At 33.7% G+C, this 15,169-nt stretch overlaps 1 long non-coding RNA gene across 1 annotated transcript; it reads right to left on the bottom strand.

Annotated features, from left to right (window-relative positions):
• Positions 1-3,065: 3,065 nt before the first annotated feature.
• On the bottom strand, positions 3,066-9,593 carry LOC113946575. Its single transcript, XR_003527475.1, has 3 exons — positions 9,513-9,593; positions 5,890-5,942; positions 3,066-3,105 (listed from the first exon to the last, which is right to left on the bottom strand). It is a non-coding gene; the product is annotated as an uncharacterized LOC113946575 (long non-coding RNA).
• Between the last annotated feature and the right edge of the window lie 5,576 nt (positions 9,594-15,169).

The raw sequence follows: 15,169 nt of genomic DNA on the forward strand, positions 1-15,169 counted from the left end.
AGGTCACATAGGTGCTGTAGTCAGAAAACAAACAACACAATTTAAAAAATCCCCTTTTCCAGAGTAGAGAGAAAATTCATAAACTTTCTTGTCACCAGTACTAAATAGTATCTATTTATTCTTCATCTCACACTTACAAGACAGTTTTCCTAAGAAGAAATATATCTATAACAGGTGTTGTATTATGACACAAAATGGCTTCTTGAAGAAACTAGATACAGAACTCCTGATTCACAGAAATGTGTGCAAATGCTTCTGTATCTTTTTGTATGACTGTATATTTTCAAACAATGCTTCATTCAATTTCAGAATTTCATCTTACACTGAGTTTTTACATTTAGATAGGTCATACTTCAGTCTACTCTGTGCTAATTAGATGAGAATATTTACTAACTTTGCAAAGCTGACATTTCAAAGTTTTGAATCTAATCTGTTAGCTAAAGAATAAGATGTATTTCAGTATGTTCAAATTGTGATTTGTTTGCCATCATGCTCATAACAATGAAATTTGTCTTCTGTTTATAAGCCTTCAAATAATCAGAAATGAAAGTAAAATAATTCAAATGAATCTCAATGTCTTTTATAAGGGGAGATACATAATCTGCCTCTCTTCTAGGTTCTAAATGTGCAACATGAAACAATTTGGAAAGAAAGATCTGATCAGGAATTCTTGGCTTCTGTTCTCGCTGTTGCTGGCTGAGGCAGAAAGGAGTGTTTTCAGCAGACAAAAATTGACAGAAATACATAAGCTATGTTGGCAAGCAAGTTCACAGTTGGCCTTTACCAGTTGGTGCATCAAGCTGATAGCTGGCCAAAAATACATTACAACAAAATAAAAACATACTGAACTTAAAAAGATGAAAACAGTCCATCATACATGCCCCCCCACCATACACATGAGAGAGAAAAAGATAAAGAGATGTAAACTCAGAATTAGAACTCAGACAGACAGGGTAAAACTTGTAATATTCTTTCTCTCATCTTTGTACTGACATTGTTGCTTCTTCCACTCCAGTAAGACATAGCTTTCCTCAATTATTACCAAACTCATTTGCTCTCCCCAAAAGGACCTTGTTTTCAACATGACCTCAGGCATAGGATTTTTTTTTTTTTTGTTTTTCCCTGCAATGCTACATGAAGCTGCTGGGAGCTGCAGAAGATATATTAGTCACAGCTGTTTCTTATAGCCTGTGGAATGAAAAGCTTTTTTGTTTATTTGTTTGTTTGAGGCAAACCATTCATTCTGAAGCTTCAGAAAAAAAAAAAAAAGAAGAAAGACTTGGCAGATCTTTTTCACCAGCAGTAGTATTATTACATAATTATTCCAGAAGTACTAATTATTTCATTATGTGGGGAAAGGGTCTCTTAACTTCTATTCCTAGCTCTTACTGGAAATGCCCAAAATATGGAATGTAGCAAAAAAATTAATTCATTTGCTTTCATGGTGCCTAAAGTTTTATTAAAATAATTTTATCTCTATTTTGACTAATGGATGACTTTCATTAAAAAAATATTTGAAGTACTTTGTTATATTTTTTTAAAAAATTTTAAGGAATTTAGTATACATCAGGGGTAAAGACCAAACTTTCAAAATCATTTGAATGCTGCTGCCAAACCATTCTAAATGTGCTTCAACCGACCTATTTTATAACCAGTTAATACACTGTTATGCATTATCTATTAATACAATATTATTCATGTCTTCCAAGCAGTGCTAATGAACACCAAAGTTGATTATGAAGAAAAATAGAAAGTCCATAACAAATTCACTTGTTATTCAGCACCTGGTTTAACTAACTAGGTCAAAAGTCTTAGGAGGATGAATTTTCATTTATTATCAAATCAGCAGTCCCAAGTGTTCTGAAATGAACACTTAAAAGATCTTAAAGGCTATGTTCTGATTATATTGCTAGAAGGAAAGGATATTAAAGAAGAAAAAATTTCAAATCTAGTGACTAAGACTTTGCACAGATTAGGAGGCAATTCTAGAAAAGGTGAAGAGAGTTAATCTGACTTTAGAAGTTGCTATCTTGTAAACATCTCACATTGAAAAGGAGTAAGTTAAAAAAATGTAGATTTCAATTATTGATAACTGATGCTGGATATGTATAATCATTAGATTTATTGGCCTTCACACTTTAAAAAGACTGGTTTTAACACGAAAGAAAATAGAAAAATGAGAGTAAGAAACATACCTAAAACGTTTCAAAGAAAGAGGAAATTACTTTTTTTTACTCTCCTCCCAAAACTTGGAATTATAAATTTGAAGATTAAAGATAGATATCTGAAAGGACAAACAAGATGTCCACCACCCAAAATGAACACGTTTATTTATACATACGGTTATTTTTTTCCTTCTTTGCTTAAGTTTACAAATCATCTTCAGCAGAAAACTTGTATGCAGTGACAGTTCCATACATAAGCTCTTGTAGTGAAAGTGCAACTAAATCTATGAACTGCTGAAATGCAAACATAAGACATAGCAGCTTGCACCTTCAGCAATTTATACTTTAGGAGAACTTCACTAAGAAACAGAAGGTCTAAACATCCAGAAATAGAAACCATTCTAAGGCAATAGATTTCACAATCACAAAAACTACGTTGCGATGAATGTTATTTGTTCTGGGAGGTTCTTCAGAGAATATTAGTGGCTTATGTGTTAATTAGGAACTGACATGTTTTTACTACCTGTTGGCTGTTCAGTGGCTTTTGAGAAATAAGATCATTAGTTTCCTTTACTTACAAGTTTTTTTGTAGTCCCTGTGACAATATTTTTTGAAACCATGATAAAGACAAATAGATTTATCTTATTTCTTTGGCACAGAAAACTTTCATTACTGTTAGTTCACGGAGGGAAGCCAAGAAAAGAGAATATGTTAAGACTCCTCACCCATTTATGTCAAGTTATTTTTGCAAGTGAGATGGAAAAGATCATTTTGTCTAACCCAGCTGACTCTCTGTTATAGCATTCTGTTTGGAATACTTACATGCTTCTTTTTCTTTTTTCTTTATCATGATTGTTTTTTCCAACCAATATATAAAAAAAACAGCTGGATGCTTTAATGGTTTCTGCTGTATTTTTATCCATGCCACAAATCTGGTAGCCTACAGACAACAACATAGAAGTAGAACGTAAGATGCTAATTTTATAACATAAGTACATACTTACATATAGGTTCCACTAAATTTAACAGGTGAACTAAAAGAAATAAAACTGTATAGATTATGTAAACTGTTTTAAAGCTTATTGTAAATACACAGAAATTGGATCCAAGTCTATAAGGAACACAAAATGGATTTCTATTCAGTGTCAACTGATAGTCAAAAGGCATGTAAATGGTTAGCTTGGAAATTCAGCTGGGATGAAAAAATACATAAATAGAAGGTTAGTAGTGTGCAGCAGGAATGTCTTGGTTTTAGTGACATTACATTTAGATCCATTTGAACTTGAGAACTTTCCAGAATAAAAATAAAATGGGGCCAAAAACTCCCTTTATTTTGTAATCTAAAAATTTTACCTGAAACTGACTAGTATTCAGCAGTAATATTGACCATTACTCACTTCCAATTCCTTCCATAAATAAGCTATTAGTCAAAAAATTGTTTTGCCCAGAAAAAGACACAGTGGATCCACAATCAATATTTGTAAGAATAGAACATTCATCTTTCCTTTTTAGTTCTGAGAATGATAATTCAGTAAATAAGAACACCGTACTAGTAGGTTTTTGTGTCTTAGATTGGCACAATGCTGTCTTCCTCCTCTATTCATCTACTCTGTTTCACATTGTTGTTGACTTCTGTCATTTACATCTTTTGAAAGTGAAATAAATAGAAGAAATGAGATATGAAACCACATCATCAGCACCAGAATTATAAGAAGGTTGTATACCTGTGCCACGTATGGATGCAATTAAGAGAAACATTTTGTTTTAGGTAATCTAGTAACTAGTGTATCATAAGAACTTATGAAGGAAAAATTAAGTCTAGGGAAGAAATATCCATATGCCATATAAAACTATAGAGGAGCACATACAATGGGACATAGGTTTTGTTTTAAATACTTGAAAGGTAAGATAAAAGCAACTTGGATCTGTTAGAAAATTTTCACCTTCAGAGAACATTAAAAAAGCTTCAAATGAAACACTGCCTTGGGCACTGTCATATTTTATTTTTATGAGGAATGGATGTATTGTCACATTTTTATTTTTAAGCCATACTGTGCTTTCTTGGCATTTGCATGACATAGATTAAAAAAAAATAATAATTGTTTGGAAAATTAGACTGAAAAAATGCTGTACATACAAACACCAGTGTCTATCAGATGCACACAGTGCACCTCCTCATAACAACAGCAAGCCTGTGCTGACTTCTGCTAAGACCCGAACTCTCCTGATTCAGTGCTGAAAGATTGTTCCTAGCTCAAATGCAGATGTACTCAGGATTGAAGGTTACCCCAGGTGTAACTCTGCCAGCCAGTGAATAGAAGAGTGGGAGGCCTAAACCTTACCAATGGGAGATGAATCTGATAACTCACAGGTTGATTGTAGTAATAATTCTATTGGTCAACTACAGTCCTGGAAACCTCTGTGTAGCTTGAGGAACATTAGTACTTGTGATTCAAGGAAAAATGAAAATACTCAAAAGGTCAAATAGAAATGGAGGTTACCTGTTATACAGTAATTTCCAGCAGTATAACAGATGTGAAGGTGACATTAGGATGGGGACTGCACAGTGCTCAGAAGCTATTCAGCCATTAGTATCTTTCCCTATAGAAACTGCAGACATTATTACAATTTCAGTTGTTTAAATGGAATAGAGACCAGTGAAAATATTCAACTAGCAAATCAGTTGCTCAGTCTACAGCATATGAGAAGCACATTAAGCAAATAGCTCCAAGTATTCGGACAAAATGTTTAAATTTAATTTAACGTACATTCTGTAAGAACTAGAAGAAAAGATAGTTAAGTTTCTTTCTAAATACCAGAATGTTACATATCTATAAAATCTGATGTGTTTGAAGCCCGTAGCTAGGAATTCATGCATCCCTGGTTACATTTTCTGATTGGGAGATATTGTTAATTATAGCTGAATTCTGATTGTCAAAGTGGGAAAGATTATAAAATTATCTTCTCAGCATTTTCCCACTTACCAGTATTCAAGACAAGTTAAAAGATTAAGGCAGTGAATATTTGTCATTATAAAAAATATAAAGAAAGCAGTTTGATTTTGTGCAATGCGGTCTAAAACTGCTTTAGTATCCTCTGCAACGTAAAGGGCTATGTATTGTTTTAAGGAACAGCTAGGCTAGAATAGTCTAGAAATCTTTACTATTAAACAGAACAGAAAGGTCATAAAAGGTGAACAATTTACAGTAGTCAAACTTGGGGCAAGAATCAAGATCTTAACAAAATCAATCACAGCACCAAGAAATATGGAGAAGATAACTGTCCACTTACTCACCTAAAGATGATATAAAACTTTGGAATGTCCTATTTAAAAGAATATATTCTATTTTATTGATAGGTCTTGGGAAAATTTACATTATGATAATGTTAAATCCTTAATAGTTATGGCTATCTGTGAGTTATTGAAGAAGTAGAAAAATGTAGATTTTTTTTTTTTCTTAGATAGCATGTCTTTATCAGAGTCACATGGTACATCTAAAATGTCAGCTTCATTTATTGCAAATAATTAAACCAAATCAGAAATAAATTGCCACCAGGTACCTGCACTGCGCATGCCAGGTCCTTATCATCAACTAATTTATTCTTACAAATCTGTTCCTAACTGACCATGCTACGTGCTGACCAGATTTTTAAATATATGGGATGGGTTATTGTCAGAAATGGGTTAACAGGTTTTCTGGTTTCTATCACTGTTGCACTGTACCTCCAGGTGTCAGGTTTGGCTGAAGTCAGAAGAGCAGCTTTCTGGGACGATGCCTGAGAAATATAGGAGAGCACTTGTTTATTGAGAGGATTAGCAAGGGTCATATTCTAGATTAGAGAATCTTGGCTCGTGGAGCCTTTCTGCAGATTTTCTTGGAAAGCTAAACTTAACAAAATAGACTAATAAATGAAAACTATGATACATTCATATTTAAGGTCAAATAACAGAAATAATAAAAAAAAAGAATTGCAAAACCTATCACGGTAAAATTTGTTATGAGAAACAATGATTCTGAAAAGGACTCATGGAAAATGATAAATGAACTCTCAGTGCTTTGCAGTTCCCAAGATAAAAAATGTTATCCTTGAATAACCAAAAAAGAGGACACCGACTAAGATTAAGAGGATCACATAACCTCTCATCTGACGTTTGTTGACTACTACTGTAACAAAGTTGTTAATAAATCAGAGTGAATGTTGATAATGTGAAGAGAACCTTACAATAAAAGGAGCTCAAGGAGCTACTGTACCATCCGAAAAAGAACATAAACTTCAAAATGAAAAGTAAAAGAAGGTTTCATGACCTGGTAGTCTTAAATTAGGTTACCTTTGTTCTACAGTGGTTATCACCGAATGTAGATTGATTAGTACAGACTAGATCAAAATGCTCCTTGTTAATTTAAAGTGCAAATAAGCTATTAGAAAAATTGGCTGCTGTGGATTTCCTCTAATTGTCTATTTTTTAGTCAATATTGTTTTCTAGACAAAACTCCAGTTCAAACAGGATTACATTCAGATTCCTCAGAAGATCCAGAAGTCAACAAGAAATAAAATGCATTATTTTGCATAGGCCGCATCTGCATTAATTAAAGGATTTAAAAAAAAATAACAAGTTCTGAAGTAGTGCATATCTTTATTTATATCTCAACAAAAGGTCTATCTAATTGACTGTTTTCCTGAGATGCCCATATTCTCCCTAACAGTAAACAACTGTATCATAGAATCATAAAATATAATGAGTTGGAAGAAATCCACAAGAATCATCAAAGTCCAACTCCTGGCCCTGCACAGGACAGGCCCAAGGATCACACCATGTGCCTGTGTGTCCATGTCTCCCTCCAGAAGTAGTGACTGAAAAAGAAACAATTCTGGACAATCCAAACAGAAGCAAGCTCTGCACCTCAGTTCTGTACCTGCTATATCTATCTCAGAAAGGACCTTTTGGTTTACAGATTTTTATGATGAAGAGCTTACTAAAAAGCATGTTAGACAAACTGGAAAAATAGGTAAACTAGATAGTAAAATATTAAAGTCCAGTGGCACAAATATGAAACAAGTGGACCTCTTTTTTACTACCACTTACAGCTCAATTTTTTAAAGTAGAAAAAATTACTTTAAGAAAAGTAAATTTTTCTTCTATTCTGCCTCCAGGTGCTCTAGAACACGTTCAGTTATCACAATGATTCTCCAGCCGTGTTATCTATCTGCCCCTACAGGACTTAATATTTGCTTAATAATTGTACAATCTCGCAAAAGCAAAAAAAGTAAGAAGTCTGTTGTTTCTAGGTATTATTATAGTTGAAAAACCACAGTACCTTTTCCTCCACTGAGTGGAGCTTCTGGGAAACAATTAAATTTTCACCATAATTTGGAAAAGATACATCCATTCTTATGCAAGACATCAGGTACATTTGAGTTTGAGATGTCAGTCTTGCAGAGTTGTATGTATGTCTAAATTTCTCTGCATCTAGTAGTGCCATTGAGAGGGTTAAATAACTTCTAGAGGTTAAAGTATCTTTTAAAGTCCAATGGTGAGCAATGTGAATAAAGGAATCCTTGATTTGCATATATGTTTTTTCTTTAATTAATATATGACGCTTGGAAAGAACACATAAAATATGTAAATTAAGCCCATTGATTTTGAACATTAATCTATACTGAGGAATAAAAATACATTGATAGAAATAACACAAGCTTACAAAACAAAGAAAGAGAAACACATCTGGTATTCACTAAGCCTGTTGACATGTACCAATGAGTTTGCAATCAGGCATGGAAACAGCCAAGCTCATGAAGCCTACATTTTTAGAGCTATAGCAGTTGTCCTATAAATTATTTTGCATCTAGGTCTACATAAATAGTAAAGACAGATGCACAATGTTAGTGCCAGTTTTACAAAATATTATTCCAGTCAGCAAGATGCTGCAATAAATAGATTAATCTTTATTGATGTCTTTGATATTCATCATAACAACATTAATTAAGAGGAATTAATTTGGAGTTAATGTGACTTCAATATGAATTGCTTACGGTATTTACTTGTAAATTCAGTTTTTGAGGACAGACTTCATCCCCTTCACTTTCAAAACTGATGTTGATTTCTACACTATTCCACATGAATGATGGACTTCCATAATACTGTTGATACTGATGTATGGTATTTTTTTCCCATTATTGATTTTATTATGTTCATTGATATCTACCAGTGTGTCTCCTTTCAGTTTTGTTCCCAACTAACAATTCTCGTAAAAAGGTTTTAACCCAATTGACTAAGACACTGTGGAACAGCTGCATGACTGATTTTTCCTGGAGAAAAATAATAGGGTTTTTTTAAAGTTTCAAGCACTATCAGATAAATAAAGGTCCTCATACATTATTTGACAGTAACTAGAAAAACTTCCTCATTTGAACTTATAGTTATCTATAAATACTAAATACGTATTCCTGAGTTTCATTAGTCATATTTATAATGAATTTAAATCATTATAACCAGGGAGTTAGTCAGGTAAAAAATATGAGTTCTTTCAAAGCTAGAATATAAACAGAAATTAGCTAAATGTCTTGAGTACCATCTGTATTGAAGAATGTAACTCCTGGCTCCAGTACAGAAGAAAGAGCAAATATTCTTATATTAAGAATTAAGAATTTGCTTCTTAATATAAGAAGCAAATTCCTTATATTAAGAAACCAAAAAATCAAAGCTCAAAACTCTTAAGTTCCAGTTCAATACCTCCGCAACATAACCATTCTTTGTGGCTATGGATCAATGTTCACTATATTTCATTAAAAAATATTAGGATTAATAAAAGCTTCAGATACACTATTTTAAAAATCATTTCTAGTTAGAATATTTCGGGATCCTACTACAATAAGTTCCTTCCAGAGGGCTCCAAACCTCACTTGCTGTGATCTAATTTTAGCATCAAGTACCAGATATTAATGCATTACAAATGTGCATGTGTAACATGTGCATAAGTATGTGTATGTACATACATATATGTGCGTGTAGGTGCTTGCATACGTACACGTATACACACAAACACACACGTGTTGTGGTTTTCCAGCTGTACACAGAATGGTGATGTATGCTAGTGTAGACAAAAAGCATTACAGGCTATCTACGACCAGAGGCATTGCTGTGGAGATAAAAACTCATTTTTGGAGTATTCATACTGTGCATGATGAAATTTTGGTGTATAGGTGTATTTGAAAGTTAATCACACAGAAGTTCCCATCTATGCATTTTACCTGAGTTTTGAACTGTTTTCTTAGCACATCTGCCAGTTCATAAGTCTGAGGAACTGTTCTGCTCTATAATTGCAATATTGTAGCACATGGAAGTACCTGAACAGGAGGTATCAGGTTTTGTCCTAACTTCTGTAATTCTTTCCAATGAAGACAAAAGTTCCAGTTCCAGTTGCCCTTGAAGAGAAAAAATTAATTGCAGCAAAACATAATAAATTTTAACTAATAAATACATAGTAAAAACTTCAAAATTAAGTGAAAGGATTGCTCTCAAAGACTGTATGCATTGTGTACTGAAAAAAAACCCCACCATCTTCTAGTTTTCTCATTGGCTTCCTCAGATGTTAAATGTTTATTAACTAAAATAAACATTTGTATTAAATTCTAAATGAACAAACATGGAATTAAAGAAAAAGTCACTCTAATCAATCATCTCTCTTGGAGTAATTAAAATTCATTTGATTTATGTCAAGTTGTGGCCTGGAGGGAATATCAAACCTCATTAACAGTAGAATTGAAAATAAAGAATGAAAAAGGTACAATAACACCTTACAGAATTCACACTACTTTCTTTTTTCCTGAATATGTTGTTCTCTTTCTTCATTTGTTTTCATTGACTCCAAGTACCATGGAACCAATAAGTGAAATTGAAGCAGGGTAGAGATATCTTAGGAGGTACATAAAATCTAAAAAAGCAAATACCATCACCTTTAGCCTGTAGCATTTTATTCAAATCCATAGTCATAGAGGTTCACCTAGCTTTGCTTTGCAATTCTAACCAATTGCCAAAGGTGACTGCAGTCAGCAGGAAACAAGAATACATTTAAGAAGCACATACAGGTCCAATGAGATTAGAAGTGTGTGAAGTAAAAGGCAGAGGAGAATGTATTTTCTGAGAGTTATATGCAATGTTGGATATATCAATATGAATACATTGTATGGAAAAGCAGAAAACATCCATCGAGTTCACGGGGATCTCTGTTCAGTGTTCAGGATATTCCTAGCTCATAGATGGGTACAGCCAAAGACATTTCATTTGACACAACCAGGTCACATTCTGACACCATATTCTAATAGCTACGGCAAAGTTTCACGCATCTGTTAAAGTGCTACTGAAAGCAGAACAACATTAAATATACCAAAGAATACTAACTGACAATTTAGTAGATATTTCAGCATAAGATGTTATGAAATAGAATTCCATGAATTTATAAGCTTAAGGAATCTGGCTATTATGGGGTTTTGTTAGCAAAGTCCAAAAGGAAAAACAAACAAACAAACATCACCTTGCCAGTAATCAAAGTGCTTTTTTCTGTTTCTACAGTAGATGGAAGAACCATCGATTACTTATCGAAAGAACAGGCTCATTTTTTGAGGACTGTGAAGAAAATCGTTACAGGGGTTAAAGCATTAAAGCTTTAACAGGGGTTAAAGCATTAGGAAAGTTCCCTTGAAAAGTACCATTTGAAAACAGAGCAATTCAACTGATGTTTTATGGACTTTCAGTTTATCTGGTAGTTTGAGCAATAGGCTTTGAAAAGTCATCACTATCATACGGAATATCATTTAATTTTATAAAAATACAACTAATTAGTGCTGCTTATTTCATGTTGCCCTTACATATCCCTTCTAGATTTTTGACTGTTCTTTGTTATTTCTTTAACTCTGATTTTTGATGCCATATAAAGTCTCTATTACTAATCTACAGGGCATAGGACATAACTACTGTTAAGAGATGTCTAGAGAATAAACACTTCAAAATCTGGTGGTTAAAAGATGGAAATTGGATTACTATTCATTACACAGATCAAAAAGTAAGAAGAAATTGCATGAAATCTTGTCATTTAACTTTTACTAACTACTTTCAGCTAAGTTTTACTATCATACACATCTATACTCCATATACTTTTATTCCATTCAAATTTTATTTCTCATCCAAGTTCTATGACTATTTCTTTAAACAAAAAAAAGAACAACAACAACAACAAAAAAAACCCAAACCAAACAAAAAAACCCAAACACCAACACCCCTCCACCCCTCCACTAAATAAGAATCCAAATAAAACTTAAAAGAACATAGAACCCCACTACTAATGTTTTTCAATTGACATGCCTGTATTTGTATGCATTTCTTAAAAAAGAAACAAATATCTCTGGCTCAGTAGAGGAACCTGTGGTAAGTAATCAAAAGGATGAATTTACCCTGTGAAATGAGTAAAATGGATTAGTGTTAACAATGTCACACATTTGAAGCAGAGGCTGAATTTTGATTCCTTTGACTGTCAAGACTCTCTATGTCTTTTGCTTAATAGTACCTGACTTCACTTCCTTCCTGTCCCAAGAGAGAGAGAAAACAAAAAAAGTAGGAAGGGGAAGTAAATCAGGAAAACATGTTAAAATGTTTATTTTTACTTGTTCAATTTATATTCTTCTCCAGATATCAGCACAGCTACTTTCTGCTTCAGAATCTTGGTAACAAGGGGGAATTTTTCCAAAAAGAGGGTCACAGTCAGAAGACAAATGCTCTATCCATTGATATATTTCAGTGAGTGTCCTGGGTTATCATGTTCATGTTGAACTAAAGCATATTGCAGTAATAATGCATGACAACCTGTTTGTATGCATTATGTAGCCACGACAGAGTACTTCACTACTAGACAGCTCCTCGGTGAATTGGTTTAGACTGTGTAGCTGGAGTAAATCATAGAATTACTTTGATTTACAACCACATAGACTGTTCATATAGACACCTTTGTTTCTTTTTCTGACTTCATCTGTACCTTCTTGGCTGCTCAGAGGCACAGTCTAAAGAATTGACCTCAATTTTTGTCAAGATAATACATAATAAATAAATAAATGTATATACTAATATTCCCCTAAAACAACAACAAAATCACAAACAAAGCATCTACCACTCACAAACAAGAAACCCACCAACCTTTGTAAAATTTATTAAGCAGAAAACTGTTCACAGTAAAGATGCCAAATTTTCATTCCATAATTTTTGAGGATGGATGGCATTTCAATGACAAAGCAATTTTCTTCCCTAATTTGAGTTTTGTGATGTAAAGCAAAAATCGCATAGATCTAAACATGATGTTCCTTTAAATGAACTGGCATTGCTAAATTCTTCTTTGCTAAAGATCATTAGGGAGTTTTATGTCCATAGAAAAAGTCAGTTTTCCCAGCAGAAATAATTAGAGTCTGATGTAGTCATTGTTTTGGTCTGCTAGTTTGTAGGCTACATTTTGTACCTTAAAGTAAATAGCAGGTGCAATTGGTTTTCGGTGGAATAAGTAAGGCCATCCCCTCAGGTACTGCGTTTCTGATGATCCATAAAAAAGGTTTGTAATGAGCTGGCAATTGACATTGATTATCATTTAAAGACAGTGAAAACTGCATAAACTGTGTTGCAAAGTTTTCACTGCTAAGTGAAACCTGAAACTGTGCAGAGAAGAATTCGTGTTTCCCTGAAGGAGAAGTGTGAGTTTCAGACACTACACCTCCCTGTCACTTTCTGCTCAGAGGTAGTGGCAGCTATGTGAAAATTTAGGAAAGAAAAAGCTTTTTATTCCTTCCCGTTTTGAAGTATAGTAAAATCACTACCTTGTATTCAGTACACTGAAACATCAGGTTGCAAATTCATACATAGACAGCAGTATTTCTGTGCTATATGTTGTCAGGATGCTGATAACTGTATTTTTTGTTCTTGGTCATTCAGTCATGTGTGTTCATTAGAGTAGCTCACACCTCACTGTCATACTGTTCACCAACTCTGGAGATTGCCGGTATTCTAAATACGAACTGTGACCTGTTGTTTTCAGGACACTTGATGATAAAAATTGATGAAAAATAGTTTTTGGGAGATCAGACATACTTTTTGTAACTCGAAGTTGAGTAGTTCCATCAGCCTGCCTGGACATAGTACCATCACTTTCATTGTGCTGTTAACTGCTTTACCAGCAGTTCATGGTGTCAGTAATACAGTGGAGGGCTGTGATAGATGCTCCTTCATCCAGCTGTTACTCAGTATCGACTTCCAGCCCCAGAAAGAAGAGTAGAAGGAGTGAACAGTTGCCTAAATTAGCATTTTCAAAAGTGGCATGACTTAAACACCAAAAAATTCTCTATATTTGAGAATCCAAACAAGAATAACAAATAATGTGCAATATGGTGGGGTAGTGGGTTACAACATCTGAAGTTCATGAGGTTGTAAAGTACAATTAGATCTTAATCAGTGATAAAACTAGATCATTTTAGAAATTAACTTAACAAGCTCTTCCTATATTAAAATTGCATGCTAACCTACAGTATCTAACTATGTTTTCGTAGCTTGTTGGATATTCTTCTAATTCTGTCACCCAAAACAAAGTTGTCCTGGAAGCCACTCTATAGAAGGCAATTTGACTTTTAAGGCAAGTTACTTTGCCTAACAGTGTGTCCCAGCTATGCCTAATGAATTACTGCCTCTCACATGAAGAACATAGAGGGTGAGAAGTAACATGTTTGAGCAGAGGAAGCAATAACTTCAAATGCACTACATTTTAAATAGCATAGGATACTATAGAGAAACTCTGTCTTTTATCAAAAGAAGCATGAACAGGCCAAAAAATTAATAAGGTATACCAACTCAGACCAAAAAACTGTGGTCTTTTTTAGTCTTCTGTTTCATTCCATGCTGATCTCTTTCACTCTTGTATTGAATAATGAAGTCTTGTATTGAATAATGAAGTGCACTATAAAACACATAGGAGAAGAGTTCCTGATCATTGACCCCTAAAGTATTTTGTTTGTTTTTATAAGCATAAAAGATGTTTGAGCTCAGTCATCAATAACTTCTTTACAAGTGTAAAGAAGTGTAATAACTTCTTTACAACATAACAATACAGTAAATTGTATTCCTTGTTCAATACTTACAACTGTTTGTTGGCCAGTTTGTACTTCAGAAACAGGACATTAATGACTTTGCTTACAATTAGGATGTCAGGGCAAAACACACATGTACAGAGAACAAATTTTTTTTTTGATTTGGCCTTTTTTTTTTGAATCAGTGAAACATCAGACCTTCCATGCAGTATACAGAGCATGAATGTAAAGAGAGAAGTCAGGCATTTTAATGATTTAGGCATTGTACATTTAGGCATTAATTGTACATTTCACCATTTAACTAATTCAGAGGGACTTAATTAGGAAATTATTTCTAGAAAGAGAAAGTACGTCTGCTATTATTATTTCATTCTTGAGAGATCCCACTACGATTTCAATTTTTAGATATTTCAGTGGTGCGTTTCATGTAAAAGATCGGTTCAAAACCTTTTACTGTTTACTCTATCTGCTAGTACTGTTTATGCCTCCCTGAAGCAGCACACCGTTTGGAGACATTTGCAGGTAGTCTGGCCCCAATCAGAAAGCACCACCTCTACAATCACCACAGTCAGCTCCTTTGACTGCTGCACAGGTCATCACACATATTGATTACATGGCAATTTTTTGTGCTAAACTGAATCTCACAGGAATATAATCAGTGGTGCTCAGAGCGCCTTTACGCATTATTGAGAGTCCTCTTAGGTTAATAAAGCAGAAGAATGAACAATTCTAGGAAAACACTGAAACAAAAGGAAAATTATTTCACAGGTACATAGTGTTCAAGAGAAGACATGATCTTATACTGCAAGAATGGCTTTTTGTTGTAATAAAATCTCTTTCACATGTATGGAGGAGTTCTATATACTACTTTGCCAGAAGTTGCGCATCAG

Source organism: Corapipo altera, unplaced genomic scaffold, assembly GCF_003945725.1.
Source record: "Corapipo altera isolate COAL_440 unplaced genomic scaffold, ASM394572v1 23b, whole genome shotgun sequence".
Classification (NCBI taxonomy): Eukaryota; Metazoa; Chordata; class Aves; order Passeriformes; family Pipridae; genus Corapipo; species Corapipo altera.